Raw genomic sequence first — 20,848 nt, forward strand, 5'->3', positions numbered from 1 at the left:
ACAGGAAGGCAGATTACTATCTGTATGGTGTCAAGTTAGGAAAAGGGGAAGAACAACGAGATCTAGGTATCCTTGTTCATCAGTCACTGAAAGTAAGCATGCAGGTACAGCAGGCAGTGAAGAAAGCTAATGCATATTGGCCTTCATAACAAGGAGAGTTGAGTATAGGAGCAACGAGGTCCTTCTGCAGTTGTACAGGGCCCTGGTGAGACAACACCTGGAGTACTCTGTTCAGTTTTGGTCTCCAAGTTTGAGGAAGGACATTCTTGCTATTGAGGGAGTGCAGCGTAGATTCACAAGGTTAATTCCCGGGATGGCAGGACTGTCATATGTTGAAAGATTGGAGCGAATGGACTTGTATACACAGGAATTTAGAAGGATGAGAGGGGATGTGATTGAAACGTATAAGATTATTAAGGGATTGGACATTCTAGAGGCAGGAAACATGTTCCCGATGTTGGGGGAGTCCAGAACCAAAGGCCACAGTTTAAGAATAAGGGGTAGGCCATTTAGAACGGAGTTGAGGAAAAACCTTTTCAACCAGAGAGTTGTGGATTGAACTCTGAGCTCTGCCTCAGAAGGCAGTGGAGGCTAATTCTCTGGACGCTTTCTAGAAAGAGTTAGATAGAACTCTTAAAGATAGCAGATTCAAGGGATACAGGGAGAAGGCAGGATTGTGGCAGGGTACTGATTGTGGATGAGCAGCCATGATCATATTGAATGGTGGTGCTGGCTCGAAAAGCTAAATGGCTTACTTCTGCACCTATTGTTTATTGTCTATTGCATCTGCCGTTGGCCTATTGTGGCGATAGGCAAATTGCATGGGTCCAGGTCTTTGCTGAGGCAGGAGTTCATTCTAGTCATGACCAACCTCTCAAAGTATTTCATCGCTGTCAATGTGAGTGCTACCGGGTGACAGTTATTAAGGCAGCTCACATTATTTTTCTTAGGCACTGGAATAATTGTTGCCTTTTTGAAGCAAGTGGGAACTTCTGCCTGTAGCAGTGAGAGGTTGAAAATATTCTTGAATACTCCCGCCAGTTGGTTGGCACAAGTTTTCAGAGCCTTACCAGGTACTCCATCTGGAGTTTTGTACTTCTGTAATTTTCAGAAGGCATTCGATAAGGTGCCACATAGGAGATTGGTGAGTAAAATCAGAGCTCATGGCATTGGGGGCAGGGTTTCAACATGGATAGAAAACTGGTTGGCAGATAGAAAGCAAAGGGTAGCAGTGAATGGGTGTTTCTCGGACTGGCTGGAGGTGACTAGTGGGGTACCACAGGGCTCTGTATTGCGACCACAGCTCTTTACGATTTATGTCAACGATTTAGATGAGGGCATTGAAAACTATATCAGCAAGTTTGCTGACAATACTAAACTGGGTGGCAGTGTGACATGCGAAGAGGACGTTAGGAGAATACAGGGAGACTTGGATAGGCTGGGTGAGTGGGCAGATACTTGGCAGATGTCATTCAATGTGAATAAATGTGAAGTTATCCACTTTGGAAGCAGGAACAAGAGGGCAGAGTATTGTCTGAACGGTGTAGAGTTAGGTAAGGGAGAAATGCAAAGAGACCTCGGAGTCCTAGTTCACCAGTCAATGAAGGTGAATGAGCAAGTGCATCAGGCAGTGAAGAGGGCAAATGGAATGTTGGCCTTTGTTACAAGGGTAATTGAGTACAAGAGCAAGGATGTCCTTTTGCATTTGTACAGGGCCCTGGTGAGACCACACCTGGAATATTGTGTACAGTTTTGGTCTCCAGGTTTAAGGAAGGACATTCTGGCAATTGAGGAAGTGTAGCGTAGATTCACTAGGTTGATTCCTGGGATGGCAGGGCTGTCTTACGCAGAGAGATTGGAGAGATTGGGCTTGTACACGCTGGAATTGAGGAGATTGAGAGGGGATCTGATTGAAACGTTTAAGATAATTAAAGGATTTGATAGGATTGAGGCAGGAAATATGTTCCAGATGTTGGGAGAGTCCAGTACCAGAAGGCATGGATTGAGACTAAGAGGTCAGTTATTTAAAACAGAGTTGAGGAAGAGCTTCTTCTCCCAGAGAGTTGTGGAGGTGTGGAATGCACTGCCTTGGAAGACGGTGGAGGCCAATTCTCTGGATGCTTTCAAGAAGGAGCTAGATAGATATCTGATGGATAGGGGAATCAAGGGATATGGGGACAAGGCAGGGACTGGGTATTGATAGTGAATGATCAGCCATGATCTCAGAATGGCGGTGCAGACTTGAGGGGCCGAATGGTCTACTTCTGCACCTATTGTCTATTGACCTTTCACCTTGCGAGGTGAAAAGCAGTCTAACATTGGCCTCTGAGACAGAGGTCATCAGGTGCAGCAGGGATCTTCACAGCTGTAGTTGTGTTCTCCCTTTCAAAGTGGGAATAGAAGGCATTGAGTTCATCTGGTAGTGAAGCATTGCAGCCATTCATGCTACTGGGTTTTGCTTTGTAGGAAGTAATGTCTTGCAAACCCTGCCAGAGTTGTCATGCAAATCAAATATTGCTGTTAGTCAGTCCTTGACATAAGGGTTCTTCTGGCTACTGATTCCCTGGTCTGGTGGCAGAATTCCCTCTCAAGATGTGCAGGAATGAGCTATGGAAAACCATCTCACAGGTGAAATGGAAATTCTGGACTTGACTTAAATCAATGAGGAATGCTCAACAGTTGTGGCAGAGTTTCAATGCCATTACCTCCTACAAAGCTCATTCTAGTAACATAGGGGACAGCAGTTTTTCATTTATAGATGAGCTCAATGTCTTCTATTCTCACTTTGACCATCAGAACAGAGAGGAACCATTGCGCACCCCACATCTCCTTTGGTCTCAGTATCTGAAGGTGACATGTGGGCTGCCTTCAGGAGGTTGAATGCAAGGAAAGCATCTGGTCCTGATGGAGTACCTGGCCGAGTACTGAAGACCTGTGCTGATCAATTGGCTGGTGTGTTAATGGATACCTTCAGCCTTTCACTTCAGCAGTGTGTTGTACCCAGCTGTTTCAAGCAGGCTTCAGTCATACCGGTGCCCAAGAAGATTGATAACCTGCCTCAATGACTACCGCCCAGTGGCACTTATATCCACAGTGATAAAGTGTTTTGAGAGACTGGAGTTGAAACAAATTAGCTCCTATTTGAGTAATGACTTGGATCCACTCTAATTTGCCTACCAGTGCAACAGATCAACAGCAGATACCATCTCATTGGCTCTTCTCACAAATCTGGAACATCTGGACAGCAAAGATGCATACATCAGGTTGCTCTTTTTCTATTACAGCTCAGTATTTAATAACTTCATTCCCTCAAACCTAATCAGTAAACTCCAAGACCTGGGCCTCAATACCCCCTTGTGCAATTGGATCCTAGAGTTCCTCATTTATGACCTCAGTCAGTTCAGATTGGCAAAAACATCTCCTCCACAATTTCTATCAGCACAAGTGCACAACAGGGCCTTGTGCTTAGCCCCCTGTTCTAGTCATTTTACCCCTATGACTGTGTGGCTAAATACAGCTCCAACACCATGTATAAGTTTGCTGAGAACATCTCTGTTGTGGGCCATATCAAAGGTAGTGATGAATCAGCATACAAGAGGGAAATTGAAATTTTGGATGTGCTGTCATAACAACAACATCTTACTCAAAATCAGCAAGACCAAGAAACTGATTGGAGACTTCAGGAGAGGGAAGCCAGAGTCAGTCCTCATCGGAGGACCAGAGGTCAGTAACTTTAAATTCCTGGGTGTCACTATCTCAGAGGCTTTGTCCTGGACCCATCATATAAATGTAACTGTGAAGAAAGGACAACAGTTCCTCAACCTCCTTAGGAGTTTGCGGAGATTCGACATGACATCAAATACCTTGACAAACTTCTATATAAAGTGTACTGACTGACTGCATTGCAGCCAGGCATGGGAACAGTAGTGTCCTTGAATTGAAAATCCTACAGAAGGTAGTGGATTCGGCGCAGTAGATTAAGGGTAAAGCTCTCCCAACAGTGAGTACATCTACAAGGAAGACTGTTGTAGGAAAGCAGCATCCATCATCAAATATCCTCACCACCTTGGCAGAAGGAACAAGTGCCTCAGGATTTGCACCACCACCTTCAACCATCAGGTTCTTAAACCTGTATTAAAATATTCCCATAACCAATGATTTCACTTTAAGGACTCTTTATCTTGTCATTTCATGCTCTCCTTATTCATTGCTATTTACTTATATTTGCATTTACACAGTCTGTCATCTTATATGCTCTTGCTCTTCCATTAATCCTGTTTACAGTTAGTATTGTATAGATTTTTTTGAGTATGCCTGCAGGAAATTAAATCTCAGGGTTGTGTGTGGTGACATGTATGTACTCTGATCATAAATTTTACTTTGACTTTGACTTTGATGTTGAGATCCTCCATGGTCTATTTTACATCCAGTTTCTATCTCCTGTTGTGATTTGTTCTCCACATCCTTACTTTCTTTTTAAATCTTTTTATTACTTTTCAAACAAACATAAGAAGAAAAACAGCAAATACAGAGAGCTTGAGAGTACATAATTAATAAGGCTGGAATGCAAATACAGTTAATAGTCCCAAACTCATAGTGTATTATAAAAATGAAAAAATGGAAAAAAAAACCCCAAAAAAACAGCTAACCTAACTGACATGGGCTATTGTATCATATCAAGTATACACAGTAGTGTCAATAACTCCGTACCTCTAACCAAATAACCAAAAGTGATAAGAAAAGTGTTCGGGTAAGGTCAGTTTAACTCATATGAAAATGTTGAATAAATGGTCTCCAGGTTTCTTCAAATTTGAACGAAGGGTCAAAAATGACACTTCTAATTTTTTCTAAACTCAAACAAGATATAGTTTGGGAAAACCATTGAAATGTAGTTGGCGGATTAATTTCTTTCTAGTTCAGTAGAATAGATCTTCTAGCCATTCGTGTGACAAATGCAATCATCCGTCGAGCTGAGGGGGATAAATAACTGTTATTCACCATTGGTAAGCCAAAAATTGCAGTAATAGGATGAGGTTGCAAGTTAATACTCAGAACTGTTGGAATGATACCAAAAATGTCTTTCCAGTATTTTTGCAAGCAAAGGCAAGACCAAAACATGTGGGTCAATGAGTCTCCTTCAGAATGGCATCTGTCACAGACTGGATTAACATAAGAATAAAATTGAGTGAGTTTGTCCTTGGACATATGAGCCCTATATACCATCTTGAATTGTATTAGGGCATGTTTGGCATAAATAGAAGAGGAGTTAACTAACTGTAAGATTTTCTCCCATTGCTCTGTAGGTAAGGGACATTGAAGTTCTTTTTCCCATTCATTCTTAATTTTATCTGACATCCCTGGTAGTATTTTCATGATCATATTATAAATGACAGCTACTAAACCCATCTGATAGGGAATTAAACCTAGAATTTGTTTCCGTAATATCAATTGGGGATGAATTCAGAAGGGACTATAACATATTATTCAAAAAATTTCTAATTTGTAAGTATCTAAAAAAAATGGGCTCTAGACAAATTAGCTGTTCAAAGGACATAAAACAATTATCTGAAAATAAGTCACGAAAACATGTTATACTCCTCATTTTCCATAGCACAAAGGTTTGGTCCAGAAGAGAGGGCTGAAAAAGAAAGTTAAATATAATAGGGCTTGATAAGGTGAACTTATTCAAACCAAAAAATTATGGAATTGAAACCATATTCGTAATGTATATTTAACCATAGGGTTAGTCATTTGTTTATTCAGTTTAGAGAGGACAAAGGGAAGCGAAGATCCTAAGATAGAGAACAATGAAAAACCTTGTACAGATTTGCATTCCAAATTTACCCATTGTTGGCTTTGTATTGCCACTGAGTCCTGTGTCCAAAATATTAAATATCGGATATTAACTGCCCAGTAATAAAATCTTAGGTTTGGCAAAGCCAAGTCACCTTCCTTCTTAGGCTTCTGTAAATATTTTTTACTTAATCTAGGATTTTTATTCTGCCATATATACGAGGATATTTTGGAGTCAATAATATCAAAGAAAGATTTAGGAATAAAAATTGGTAATGCTTGAAATAAGTATAAAAATTTAGGTAAAACTATCATTTTAATAGCATTGATTCGACCAACCAATGACAAAGACAATGGGGTCCATCTAGTAACGAGTTGCTTAATCTAGTCAATTAAAGGTAAAAAGTTAAATTTAAATAAATCCTTATGTTTCTTGGTAATTTTAATACCCAAGTAAGTAAAGTTATCTGTAACTATTTTAAATGGTAGATGTTTAAAAATTGGAACTTGCATATTTAATGGGAATAAGTCACTCTTATTAAAATTCAGTTTATAGCCAGAAAAGCTACTAAACTGTGCAAGCAAAGATAAAACAACAGATCTCTCAGGATCAGAGATATATAGTAACAAATCATCAGCATATAGTGATAGCTTATATGTCCCTTCTCCACAAGTAATACCAAAAATGTTAGGTGAATCTCGAATAGCAATAGCTAAGTGTTCCAAAGCAATGTCAAATAGTAGAGGACTTAAAGGACAGCCTTGCCTGGTGCCAGAAAACAGCTGAAAAAAGGGAGATCTTTGATTTTTGGTAAGAACTGAAGCCAAAGGCTTATAATATATTAATTTAATCCATGATATAAATGTCAGGCTAAAGTTAAAATTCTGAAGCGTATCAAATAAATATGGCCATTCAACTCTGTCAATCGCTTTCTCAGCGTCTAAGGAAATTACACATTCTAGGATTCTAGCTGAAGGAGTATAAGCTATATTAATTAATTTTCTAATGTTGAAAGATGAATAACAATTTTTAATAAACCCGGCCTGGTTCTCAGAAATGATTTGAGGCAGTATATTTTCCAATCTAGTGGTCAAAATTTTGGAAAAAATCTTGGAATCCACATTCAGCAAAGATATAGGTCGATATGATGCACATTCAATAGGGTCTTTGTCTTTTTTAAGAATTAAAGAAACTGAGGCTTCATAAAAAGATTGCTGTAATTTGCCTACAGTTAATGTGTCCTTAATGGAGTCAGCCTCTTGTATCCTGCCCGGCTCCGAGTCATCCACGAAGGTAAAACGCATTATTTCGATACACCAGTGGCGGCCAAAGAGTTTTACCATTGGCACTGAGGAGAAGAAGAATGAGAAGAGCAATGACTTTTTTTTAGGTTATTCATGCAGCATTGAAGGGTCCTTCTGCCGAGGCAAACTGTTAATTTTCGCAATTCACTTTTTTGTTCATTTTTTTCCAGTTTAATTTGTGGAACGCGATCAGGTCAAACTGCTATGCTGCGGAATCGGATGAACAAAAATTTTCAACCAGCAAAATATAAATATTTGGGATTTGTATCTCTGGTGTTTAGTTTCCTAGTTTTTTGTGTGTTTTTAATGCTTTGCTTGACCTGTGTTATCTTTAGCCTATATATATTAAAGGTAGAATAAGTGTTGGTATAAATTCTAAGGAAGGAAGCCACCCTAGACTAGTTTGAAGGTTTGGTTGTATGGGGAACGCTTTGGAATTTTTTTGTTTGCTAATGCCTACAATCATCCTCAATTGGGGAGGTAGATCTAGGTTTCTGGGGTTAATTGTTTTTTCTTGTTTGTGTAAAGGGGTGGGGGAGTGTTTTGGGGGATTACCATGGCAGTTTATTCTTTTGTGGGTTACAAATTGGCCAGATTTTCTTTCCATTGTGCGTTATTGTGTTTTGGATTGTGGGCCCTGAGTGTCTTTTGATGTGGTTAACATGAGTGCTGCTGACGGAGGCACCCTGTGAGGTTTATTTCTTGGAGTGTAAAGGAGCTCAGTGGTCCTGTTAAGAGAGCTAAAGTTTTCTCTCATCTGAAACAATTAAAAGCAGATATACTATTTCTGCAAGAGCCACATTTAAGAGTGGAAGACCATAACAGACTCCGTAAAGCATGGATTAAGTCAGGTTTTTCATTCCAGATTTAGTAGTAGGTCCAGGGGGATGGCAATATTAATCACCAAAAGAATGCAGTTTACACCATCTGATGTAATCAGTGACCCTAATGGTCGCTTTATTATAGTTTCTGGATCTCTCTTTCAGATACCTGTCATTTTGGTAAATATTTATGCCCCTAATTGGGACGACATCCACTTTGCAAATAAGGTTTTGTCATTAATACCTAACCTGAATACACAGCAGCTAACCTTTTCAGGAGATCTGAACTGTGCTATTGACCCACTGCTTGATAGGTCTAGCTCTAGAGGAACATCTTCTGGTATGGCAAAGGTCTTCTCAATGTTTATGAAACAAAATGGTTATATAGATCCTTGGAGTTATTTGAATCCATCAATTAGGCAATTCTCTTTCTTTTCTCATGTTCACCACTCATATTCCAGGCTAGACTATTTCTTTATAGATAGCTCCTTGATATCAATGATTGGACAAATTGAGTACACTGTTGTAGTTATATCTGATCACTCGCCTGTGAAACTGCACCTATATTTTCCTTTAAACATTAGAGAATTGCCTCTGTGGAGACTTAATCCCCTTTTGCTTTCCAATGAGAAATTTTGTAGTTATATATCGGCTAACATTGACACATTCTTTGAGACTAACAAAACTGAGTCAATATCGTACTCTTTACTTTGGGAAACTTTAAAAGCTTACTTGATGGGTCAAATAAGATATTATACTTCACATGCCAACAAAGAGCATAGGAAGGAAATGCAAGTATTATCACAATCTATTTTGGACCTGGATAGGCAATATTCTGAGGCACCCACTGCGGAATTATATAAAAGCCGGGCTGATTTGCAAGCGAAGTTTAATCTTCTATCTCCAAACCTATCAGAACAATTAATTCTTAAGACACGTGGCCTCTATTATGAATATGGTGACAAGGCGAGTGGGCTTGTGGCTCATCAGTTGAAGCGTCAAGCTGCATCACGACTTATTCCCCAGATAAGAGACATGCACCAAAACTTGACAAGCAATCCAAAAGAGATTAATAACATCTTTGCAACATTTTATTCCTCTCTGTATACCTCAGAGTTTCCCTCAGATATAACAAATATGGAAGGTTTCTTAGATAATTTGGAAATACCAACTCTTGAACCAGAGGAGGTGGAAAATTTAGATCGGGCTCTTGGGCAGGAAGAGATTAATAATGCCATTATGGCTATGCAGAGTGGTAAGTCCCCAGGCCCTGATGGTTTTCCGATAGAATTTTATAAGTAATTTAAGGATAAGCTCATACTGGTCCTTCTAAAGTGTTTCAGGAATCTTTGGAGAACGGTTCCTTACCCCCTACTCTTTCACAGGCATCTATTTCACTTCTTAAAAAGGACAAGGACCTGATTCAATGTGGATGATATCGCCCCCATCTCACTTTTGAACATGGATGTAAAAATTTTGGCTGAAGTGCTTGTGTACTGTTTAGAACGTCCCCTTCCCAAGATAATCTCAGATGATCAAACAGGTTTTATTAAAAACCACCATTCTTTTTTTAATATCCATCCACTGGCTGGTGGGGTTTATTCACCCAGTGATTCTCCGAGTCTGGAGGTTGTTATATCCTTGGATGTGGAGGAGGCGTTTGATAGAGTGGAGTGGGTATTCTTGTTTAATGTTTTGGAGAAATTTGGATTTGGAAGAATATTTGTAGCCTGGGTTAAGCTATTATATCACTCACCTTTAGCATGTGTTCAGACGAATTATTTTCGATCTATTTCCCATTAACATGCGGCACTCGCCAAGGATGCCCATTGTCCTTGTTCTTTTTGCAATTGCAATTAAGCTTCTTTCTATTGCACTTAAGTCAATTACATTATTTCAAGGCATTAGGAGAGGGGATATGGAACACCATGTATCCCTATATGCTGACGACCTCTTACTTTATTTTAGCGGCCCTGTAGGTAGCAGTCCTGCTATTGTGTCATTATTAGGTCAATTTGGAGCCTTCTCTGGCTATAAACTGAACTTTCAAAAAAGCAAATGCTTTTCCATTAGTAACTTGGCCCGACAGATCCAACAGGAATCTTTGCCTTTTCCTTTATCTCAAGATGGTTTTGTATATCTAGGAATACACATTACTCGCTCTTTTACATTTCTGTTTGAAGCTAACTACGAGCCTCAGGTTAGCCAAGGTGAAGGCTGATTTTGAGAGATGGCGCAGTTTACCCCTTACTATAGCTGGGAGAATCCAATCAGTGAAAATGACGATACTTCCCAGATTTCTTTACTTGTTCCAGTGCTTGCCAGTTTTCTTACCCAAGTTATTTTTCAAATCAGTTGACCAGGCTATATTTGGGAAAATAAGGTCCCAAGGGTTAATAAGCACACTCTCCAAAGAGGTTGTGACGTAGGTGGAATGTGCCTTCCTAGCTTTATTCATTATTACTGGGCATCGAACATTCAAAAAGTATTATTTTAGCTTCACCGGCCAGATATAAACTGGTGCCGATATAAACTTGAGACACGGTCTTGCCACTCCTCGTCTCTCCAAGTTTTAGTGTATTCTTCCTTGCCATTGAGATCCTCTCAATTCACATCTAACCCGGTCGTGCTCTCCACCCTCAAAATTTTTAATCAATTTCGCTGCCACTATAAGTTCTCATCAGCTTCATTTTTGGGTCCCATTCATAGAAACCATCTATTTCTTCCCTTCACACTCGATTCAGTTTTTAGAAAATGGGGTTTGAACAGTCTTCTGCACATTAAGGATTTGTACACTGGTAATATATTTGATAGTTTTGACAACCTGCACAGTAAATATGGCCTTCTGCATAATCATTTTTTAAAATATCTGCAGATTTGCCACTTTGTCAAGGAAAAATTTCCCTCTTTTCCTGATCTACCACCTGCTATGTTTTGGGAAAAACTCACTCTTAGCTTTAATAATAAAGGGCTGATCTCTGTACTATACTCTCAGCTGATGTCTTTGGAAGTTCAAGATTTAAACAAAACTAAGACTAGGTGGGAGCATGACCTTGGTATGGATCTGGCTGAGGAATATTGGGCAAAAGCATTGAATAGGGTTCATTCCTCGTCTTAATGTGCTAGACTGGGGCTCATACAATTTAAAGTTTTACACGGGGTACATTTAAGTAAAGACAGGCTTGCTGACATATATCCTGGGACAGACGCTGGCTGTGACAGGTGTTCCTTCTCTCCGGCTGGTTTAGTGCATGCGATTTGGTCTTGCCCTCTGCTTGATGGTTATTGGACACTGGTTTTTAAAATTATCAGTGAGGTTTTGGGCATGACACTGAGACCTTGCCCACTTATAGCTGTATTTGGTGTGGTGGATGGTTTATGCTTTGGGTTTAAATGCAAGCCAGTCGGATATCATTGCATTTACATCGCTTTTGGCCCGTAGGAGAATCTTGCTGGTCTGGAAATCTGCCACTCCCCCATCTGCTGCTGCTTGGTTAGAGGATGAAATGTTTTTTCTGAAATTAGAAAATATTAAATTCACTTTGAGGGGTTCTGTGAAAAAGTTCTATTCAAAATGGGGACCTTCCATGTCATATTTTGGGAGTCTTAAGGAATTACCTATTAGTTGAGGGCATCTGATTGTACTTGGGAAGTTGCCTCTCTTTTACCACGCATATGGTTTACCTCACAGTGTGGCTGATGAATTGTAATGAGTGTATTCTGGATCACCTGATATGTTGTGGATGTGTGGGGGGATTCATCTTGAAGTAGTGTGAGGGTATGGCTGTGAAATGTCCATACTTGTATTTGTGAATTGTTGTATTGTAAATACATTAGCTGCCATCGTATGTTCGGGGAGGGAGGATGAGGGGAGGTTTCTTTAGGGGTAAGATATAAAAGCAAAATTGAGGAAAATGTAACCACTATGTATTCTGTATTGTGTCATTCCTTCAATAAAAATATATTTAAAATATTACATAACCAAGGAGAGAGTATAGAAGAAAAAGATTTTTAAATTCCGCAGTATATCCATCCAGACCAGGGGCTTTACCTGAGTTCATTGAAAAAAATAGCCTCTTTTATTTTGGTTTCCATAATGGGTGCATCTAATGATGCACAATCCTCGGCTGTTCATTTCAGGTTATTCAGTTTCCTTAAAAATTCATCCAATATGGAAGAATCACCAGAAAATTTTGATTGATATAAAGAGTTATAAAATTCTTGAAAGACTTTATTTATCTCTTTATGATCAATTGACAGAGTACCATCTTGTTTACAGATCTTAATGATCTGAAGTTTAACCAAAGCAGTTTTCAACTGATTAGCCAATAATTTACCAGATTTATCCCCATGTATAGCTGAGTCCTAGATTTAATTAATTGATTTTCAATCAAAGAGGATAATGGCAAACTGTGCTCCATTTGAAGTTCAACTCTCTTTTCATAAGTCTTATCAATTTCTTTAATCTTATAAACCAATGTAAGTATTTCAGTGTTAATTCATTTTCTGACTCCAGCAGAGTATGAAATAATTTGTCCACGGATAAATGCTTTAAAAATGTCCCATAATATTCCACTAGAAATCTCTTCTGTAAGGTTTGTTGAAAAGAACAAATCAATTTGTTGTTTAATAAAGTTGAAAAAGTCTGAATCCTGAAGTAGAGTTGAACCGTCATGATTTAACACTTGAGGATGAATCCGTTGTCTTAATAGATAGCTTCAAAGGTGTGTGATCAGAGATAGTAATAGGGTCATAGTTACAGTCAATAATGTCTGTAAGTAAATGATGATCAATAAAGAAATAGTCAGTTCTTGAGTAATTATGATAAACATGAGAGAAATATGAAAATTCTTTATCCTTAGGATGTAGAAGTAACCAAATTTCAGAAATTCCAGAATCAACCATAAAGTGGTAAATGAGAGAGGCCGATTTATTCGGAAGAACCTGAATAGACTTAGATCTATCCATCGAGGGATTTAAACAACAGTTAAAATCCTCAACCATTATCAGCATATTTAAATTAGGAAGGGATGTGAATAAACACTTAAAAAATTTGGGACAGTCAATATTCGGAGCATAAACATTAACTAAAACAACTTTTTGGTTAAAAACGAAACCAGTGAGGAGCAAAAATCTACTTGTGGCATAATGTATGAAGGACATTGAGGAGTCTATAAAAATAGAAACGCCTCTTACTTTAGCTTGAGAATTCAAATGGTACTGTTAGTCCTTCCAAAACCTAAAAAAAGTTAACTATCCTCTTTCCTCACGAGTCTCTTGTGCAAAAATAATATTAGCATTCATTCTATGAATACTTTAAATATTTTTTCCATTTAATCAGATGGTTTAAACCATTTGTATTCCAAGAAACAAAGTTAATGATCTTATCCATATTGCTAATATTTATTGCAGTAAACGCACAAGGTTAAAGAGAAAGAAAACTCATGAATCCAGAAGAGGAGAGCAGGTTCAAAGAGGAAACGGAAGTTATGACACTTCAGCCATTTTGGTAGTTTCAAGTCAGCCCATGAAGGAAAAACTAAGCGAAAAGCAAAAGCAAAGGAGAAATCCTCCCCCCCCACCCGCATAAACCCAAAAAAATCCAGAGAAAGGCCAGCAAGCAAACTAACACTAATTTTACCCCCATCCCTCAAGACAGCAGCTCAAAAAAAGAAAAAAAGAAGGCACAAACCACCCATATTCAAAAAAAGGGTTAGTATAACAGGAAGAAGACTATAAAATTAATATTAAAAAAAGACAAGATTAAGAGAGAAAAAAACTAAACCATTAAAACCTAGAACAGGATAGCATTATACTAATATTTCAATAAGACATCAGTACTCTTGTTCAGACACACCCGAATGGATGTGATGTGTCCAAGAAATTAAAGTCTTATGGGAAGAAGAAATGACATCTTGAAAAAAGAAATTAAAAAAAAGACTGAATGCTTCAGCATAAAAGGTATAAAACAAAAATATATTCAAATGTAAAAACATTTAATTGGTAGCTTTTGAAATCAAAATAATATTAATTAAAAAAGAGTCTCAAAAGAAACCGAAAACAAACCATTACTTGAACATGTAAAAAGTAATTACACTATCAGTCATCACATACGGATCTTCAAATTATGCAAGGTCCAAATCTATAAGCTAATTGTTAGCTTAAAAGAAAAAGCAGAAACAATAAAAAACCATTAAAGACAGATAATAAAAATATAATATGTTAATCAACTCATAGCAGAAAGATGATGTTCCTCGAGAAATCTTTGGGCATCAGCTAGAGATTTAAACAGCCGACAAGAATTATCGGGAAGAATGACTCTCAGATGCGCTGGGAATAACAGCACTTGTTTGAAGCCTTTCCGATAGAATTCTGACATCACTGGTTTAGAACCCATTCTTTTCCTCACAACTTCAGGGCTAAAATCTTCCACGATACGAAATTTGAAATCTTGAAAGTAGATCATGCCCTTCTATTAAGCAGTTTGAATCAGGCGATCTTTAATATGAACATAGTGAAGCCGGAGGATTACTGGCCATGGTTTTTCACCTGGAGCTGGTTTTAAGTGAGAAGCGCATGGTTGATCGCCGGAAGGGTATCCAGAACATTTGAGCCAAGCACATCTATTAAAAATTTAGAGAAAAATTCAACCAGGTCTCCCTTCTCAACATTTTCCAGGAGCCCGATTATTCACAGGTTCTGTCTTTGAGATCAATTTTAAAGATCAATAATTTTGGATTTGTAGTGTTCCAGCACTTGAGAAGTCGAAGACAGCTTTTGTTCCAAAGTTTCAATTTTATGATCCCTCTGACGAACAAGAGCTGAAATTCTTGCTTGTTCTTGTTAAATTTCTGATTTAAGTGATTGAAGACTTATGTTGACCGTCTTTAGAGTTTCATCAAGCAGCGAAAATTTTGGGCTAAGTTTCTCATCCAGTCTCTCATCCATAAGTTTCCCAATTGCGTCCAGAGTTAACAGTTCTTTAGTTGCTCTCGCTCCTTTAGTTTCTCGTGATCGCCCAGCCATTTTAACAAGTTGAAAATATAATTCAAAAAGTCGAAAAGTATATCTTAAATATCAACCCCTTTAAGTCAGTTAGGGGGTGATTGCAGGCAAAAGAAGTAAAAGGATTGGAGCGAAGCCTAATTCATCTTCACACCATGAGCGCCATCTTGAGAGTCCCCACATCCTTACTACTGTTTGGAGTCCTGCATATTACTCCCACCAGGGTTTTTTTTACCCTTTCAGTTTTTTATTCTACACACATTCTACAACTTCCCTTCCTATGTCATCTCTTTCTGAGCCACCCACCCCCTCTGCCTAACTGCCTGTCTTTTTTATACAATGTGTATCCTTGGATGTTAAGCTCCAGCTATGATCTTTTTTAGCAATGACTCAGTAATGCCTACAACAGCATGCCTGCTGATTTCTAATTGTGCTACAAGATCATCTACTATGTACGGTGTGTATATTCCAGATACTACATGCACTTAAGTATAACATCTTCAGTCCTGTATTCATCACCCTTTTCAATATTGCTCCCATGTTACCGGAAGTTAAATACTTATCCCTTTCTCAACATTGTCTTTTTATTTATGCTGGAGACTTTTGTAATACCTCTTACACTCTCCTTCCATTTTACTTTCTCACTTTTCTGAAGTTGAAGTGTACGATCTACTACTTAGATTAAAGACACACTTCAACATCCCACAACTTTAACCTATCAATTGCCTCACAGTTTCACTGCACACTGCATCGACTTGTATACCAACTACCCCATCCTCTGCCCTACCACTCTGGTTCCCAGCCCCCTGCCAAATTAGATTAAAGTCTCCCCAGCAATTCTAGAAAACCTGTCCACAAGAATATTGGTCCCCTGCGAGTTCAGGTGTAACTGGTCATGTCTTCCCCAATGATCCAGAATGTGAACTCCTACCCCCAGCACCAGTTCCTCAACCACGCATTCATCTGCCATATCATCTTATTCTTACCCTCACTGACATGTGGCACAGGGAGCAATCCAGAGATTAATACCCTTGTGGTTCTGCTTCTCAGCTTTCTACTTAGCTCCCTTTGAGGTCTTCTTCAGGACCTCATCCCTTTTCCTACTCATAGTATGTTGTTGGTGTCAATAAGTGTCAATATGTACCTTTCAAATGCTGACCAATCTGAGACATCCCTGACCCTGGCACCTGGGAGGCAACATACCATCTGGGTGTCTCTTTCATGTCCATAGAACCTCCTGTCTGCTTCTCTAAATATTGAATACCCTATCATTACTACACTCACCCATATCTCCTTCATTTCCTAAACGATCATGCTCACTCCATCTTCCTGGCATTTTAACAGTGATTCAGTTCCTCTTGTCCTTACCTATCACCCAATGAGCCTCTGCATCCAGCACGTTACCCTCCACACTTCCACCAACTCCAAAGGGATCCTACATTTAAACATATCTTTGCCTCCATCACCCCCTACATTCCACAGACGTTGGTCCCTCTGTAATTCCCTAGTCTATTCGTCCCTCCCCACTAATCTCCCTCTTAGCATTTATCTCTTCAAACAGCCTAAATGCCACACCTGCCCACTCACCTCCTTCTTCACCTTCATTCAGGGCCCCAACCAGTCCTTCCAGGTGAGGCAACGCTTCACCTATGAATCTGCTGGGGTTGTCTAATGTGTCCGGAGCCCCTGAAGTAGCCTCCTCTACATTGGTGAGTCCAGTCGTAAATTAGGGAACCATTTCATTGAGCACCTCCGCTGCATCCACCAAAAGCGGAATTACCCATTGGCCAAACAGTTTAATTCTGATTCTCATTCCTGCTCTGACATGTCATTCTATGGCCTCCTCTTATATTCTGTCTGGGTAACCTCCAGCCTAGTGGCATGAATATTGATTTCTCCTTCCAGTAAAAAAAAGTTCCCTCCCCCTCCCCTCTTCTTCTATTCCCCACTATGGCACTTTACGTCTTCCTACCTGCCTATCACTTCCCATTGGGTTCCATCCTCCTTCCCTTTCTCCTGTGTTCCTCTCCTATCAGGTAATCTGGTAAGTCTCTTTCCCCTCTCCTCCACCTTTTAATTCTGGCATCTTTCCCCTTCCTCTCCAGTCCTGAAAAAGGGTCTCGGCCAAAATGTCAACTGTTTATTTATTTCTATAGATGCTATCTGACCTTCTGAGTTCCCTCTGCATCCTGTGTGTGTTGCTTTGGATTTCCAGCATCTGCAGATTTTCCCAATGTCCCATTTTTCTTACACTAATCTTTGAGTCACACATTTAGTGCTCTAGCCTATTGGCCCTGTGCCAATTTGCATGTGGCTTAGGTAGTAATCCAGATGTTATCACCTTTTTGGTTTCGCTTTCTAATTTAGCTCATAGCTGCTCAAATCCCTCAATAGAACTTCTTTCCTTGTTCTCCCTACACATTGATATCCAGATGAACCACAATTGGATCTCTCCCCTCCCACTCAAACTTCCTCCGCAGGCCAGAGGAGATATCCAGAGCCCTGACACCAGGAGACAATGGAACCATCAGGACCTTCAATCCTACCAACAGAGAGTCTGATGCTCTGCCTGTACTATCTACAACGCAACAACATTTCGCTTCTCTCTACCCTCTTGAATTGCTTCCTGAAGCATAGCATCTGAGTAAGGTTGCTCTCCTTCGTACCGTACCCCAGTCAGCAAGAATCTCAGACCCATTAGACAAGCTTGAGGAATTTTTATCACTATTTTATTTCATTAGTTGAAATTTGGTAATTTTTATTTAATTACGAGGTGTTCAGTAACCTCAACTATAAGCCCGCTAAGCAATTAGTCTGTCTAAGGAGTTTATTGTGGACAAGTTAAGAGTCTTACCTGATCTTCCCTCCAAAGCCTCTTGACTCTTGGACTTACACTTACACTTGGCCACGCCACATGAGTTCAACTGCTGCCCTGTAGGTCAATGATCCAATCAATGAGACATGCTGCTCTAAATCCTTCCTGCTCCTGTTCCTGTAAAGTGAGCACCTATCAGAAGGTTCCTTGTCTAATGCCTTATTGGTCCATTACTACCTGCTGTAATGTGAATATTATTAAAAATAAGTTAATACTAATCAGGAAGCTGTTGATAACGAGAGACTGGTTCTGGGATTAGCGGGATTTTACTTCTGGTGTGCATTGTATATAGTTTCATGAGGTACCTGAAAGCCTCTGTATTGTAAATATCATTTGCTGTCCCAGATAAAGATATTCTTTTGGCCATAAAATTGTCCAGTGGTCCTTTTGTAAAGTAGAAGTTACCACATATTTTTGGCGACGAGGTGAACTGGTTTTGTGGACATGTCAGCACGTTTTGAACAAGAGCTGTGAGCGGACAAGGAGCCTTGCGTTTGGATGGCTACGTTCGGGACTATCAGTGAATTTCTGGAGGGAGCCGAGGACTGGCTGAAGTATGAGGAAAGGTTGGGACACTTTTTCTGTGCTAATGGAATTACTGAGGAGGCTAAGAAGCGCTCTGTTCTCCTGACTGTGTATGTGGGGCAAAGACTTACAAGTTGATAAGGAACTTAGCCGCACCGTGGAAACGGAGAAATTCCATATGACAAACTGGTCAAGCTCGTGAGGAACCACCACAATTGAAGCCTTCAGTGATAGTTCAATAGTTCAAGTTTCACAGCCATTTCAGGAAGCCAGGTCAGTCTGTGGCTAATTTTGTGGCTGAGCTTCGGCAGCTGTCGAAGTATTGTGATTTCAGAGCCGTGTTGGATGACATGCTCTGCGATAGATTAATATGTGGCATTAATAATGACACCGTACAACGCAGTTTGTTGGGGAAAACCCCACCTTTGACTTTCAAGAGAACCATAGAGATTGCCCAAGGCATGGAGATAGCTGCTAATAATGCTAAGGACATCCAGAAAGGACATGGGGGGGGGGGGTCGCAGTCGGTGGCTGTGCACCAAGTCAGGAGGGAGACTGGTAAACAGACAAAGCGGGTGGAATGTTTTCAGTGTGGAGGGATGCATTATGCAAATGATGGCAAATTCAAAGATACTGTGTGCTATGCTTTTAGCAAAAAGGGATATTTAGTTAAAAAGTGCAGGGTAAGGGTAAGGTTAAGCCTGGGCAGAGGAAAGCTCAACAGACTCAGGCAGCCACACACCACCTAGGAGAAGCAGACGAGGAGGCAGCGTGTGCCTACAACATGTTTGGGGTGGAAATGGATGAGGAACCACCTGAAACATATTGTGCCACAGGTACTGTCAGGGGAAAGGACATTAAGTTTGAGATTGAATCAGGGCTACTGCATCAGTCATTAGTGAGAAGACCTACAGGAGGACATGTGGGTCGAACCTGCCTTCCATCAGACCGTCTAAGCTCAAACTCAGGACACATACCTCATTTCGGGGTGTTAAATGTGGACATTTCAGCTGGGGGTCAGAAAGCTGAAGCTAGGCCGGTGATAGCTAAGGGCTGTGGGCCCAGTCTTTTGGCTTCGCAAAATCCGGCTCAACTGGCATGAAATTAAGTATGCACACATGACGGAGGACATTCTGCAGCGGTATAGTGATACTTTCAGGGATGAGCTGAGCACACTGAAGGGCATGACCGTGAAACTCTATGTTGACCCTGAGGCCACACCACTTTTTTTAAGCCACGGTCGGTGCCCTATGTCATGGAAGGCAAAGTTGAGGCGGAGCTGGTACGTTTACAGGGGCTGGGCATCATTGAGCCCGTCCAGTTTTCAAGGTGGGCAGCTCCCATTGTTCCAGTTTTGGAGGCAGATAAAACGGTGAGGATATGTAGGGACTACAAGCTTACAGTGAATCGGGTCTCTAAGCTGGAGGAGTACCCATTGCCATGGGTGGATGTCCTGTTTGCTACCCTGTCAGGAGGTAAGCTGTTCACAGAGCTGAACATGAGCCACGCCTACCAACAGCTGCTGCTCGACAAGGATTCAAAGGAGTACGTCACCATCAATACGCACAAGGGTTTATTCAAATACAGTCACCTGGTGTTTGGAGTGGCGTTTAGCCCCGCCATTTTCCAAAGGACAATGGACTCTTTGCTGCAGGGGATTCCGCATGTAGCAGTGTATCTTGATGATATTTTGATCATGGGAGCCATGGAGGGGGAGCATCTGGCTAACTTAGAACAGGTGCTGAAGAGGCTCTCAGATGCAGGGCTGCAGTTGAAACACGGTTTCCTGGCTCCGAGTGTGACCTACCTAGGACACAAGATTATAGCTGATGGGCTTCGCCCAGTAAGAGCTATTAAGGAGGCCCCAAGAACGTCACTGAACTCAGATCATTTTTGGGCATGGTGAATTATTACGGCAAGTTTCTTCCGGACCGCTCAAAGGTTTTGGCCCCACTGTATAAGCTGCTTCACAATGACACTAAGTGGCGGTGGGGTGAAGAGCAGGAAGAAACTTTCAAGGAAGTGAAAGAACTCCTCCACTCAGTGAAGCTGCTCATTCACTATGACCCAGACAAAGAGATCACCCTTTCATGCGACACTCATGATTGTGTGGCTATGCACAGCACAAACGCCTTCTATAAATTTGATGATTACATCACTGTTTTTGGCAGAGTTTCAGATGGTGATGAGGAGGCCATGGTCAAATGTTGGGCTAGCAGACCTACAATCATAAGGGCTGGTGGTCCCCAAAGTCAGAGAGTCATCAGTGACTGGAATTCCATGGGGCTGGAGGCACAATGTCTGCTGACTTCCAAGGTACATGAGTTGGGGATCCTGGACTTTTGAGTCCTCATTCATCTTCATTGGCGAATCTTGGGCTTAATACCGAAGATCAAGGCCAGAAAGTCGATCGAAGTCCAGAAGTTGAGGCCCAATGGCCAAAGTCCAGGGTCTGCGAGTTTACTGGGGAAGTCCAAGGACCAATGTCTGAGTCCATGAGTACACTGGAGTTAGAGAACTGACT

This window comes from Hypanus sabinus, chromosome 8 (assembly GCF_030144855.1).
Source record: "Hypanus sabinus isolate sHypSab1 chromosome 8, sHypSab1.hap1, whole genome shotgun sequence".
NCBI lineage: Eukaryota > Metazoa > Chordata > Chondrichthyes > Myliobatiformes > Dasyatidae > Hypanus > Hypanus sabinus.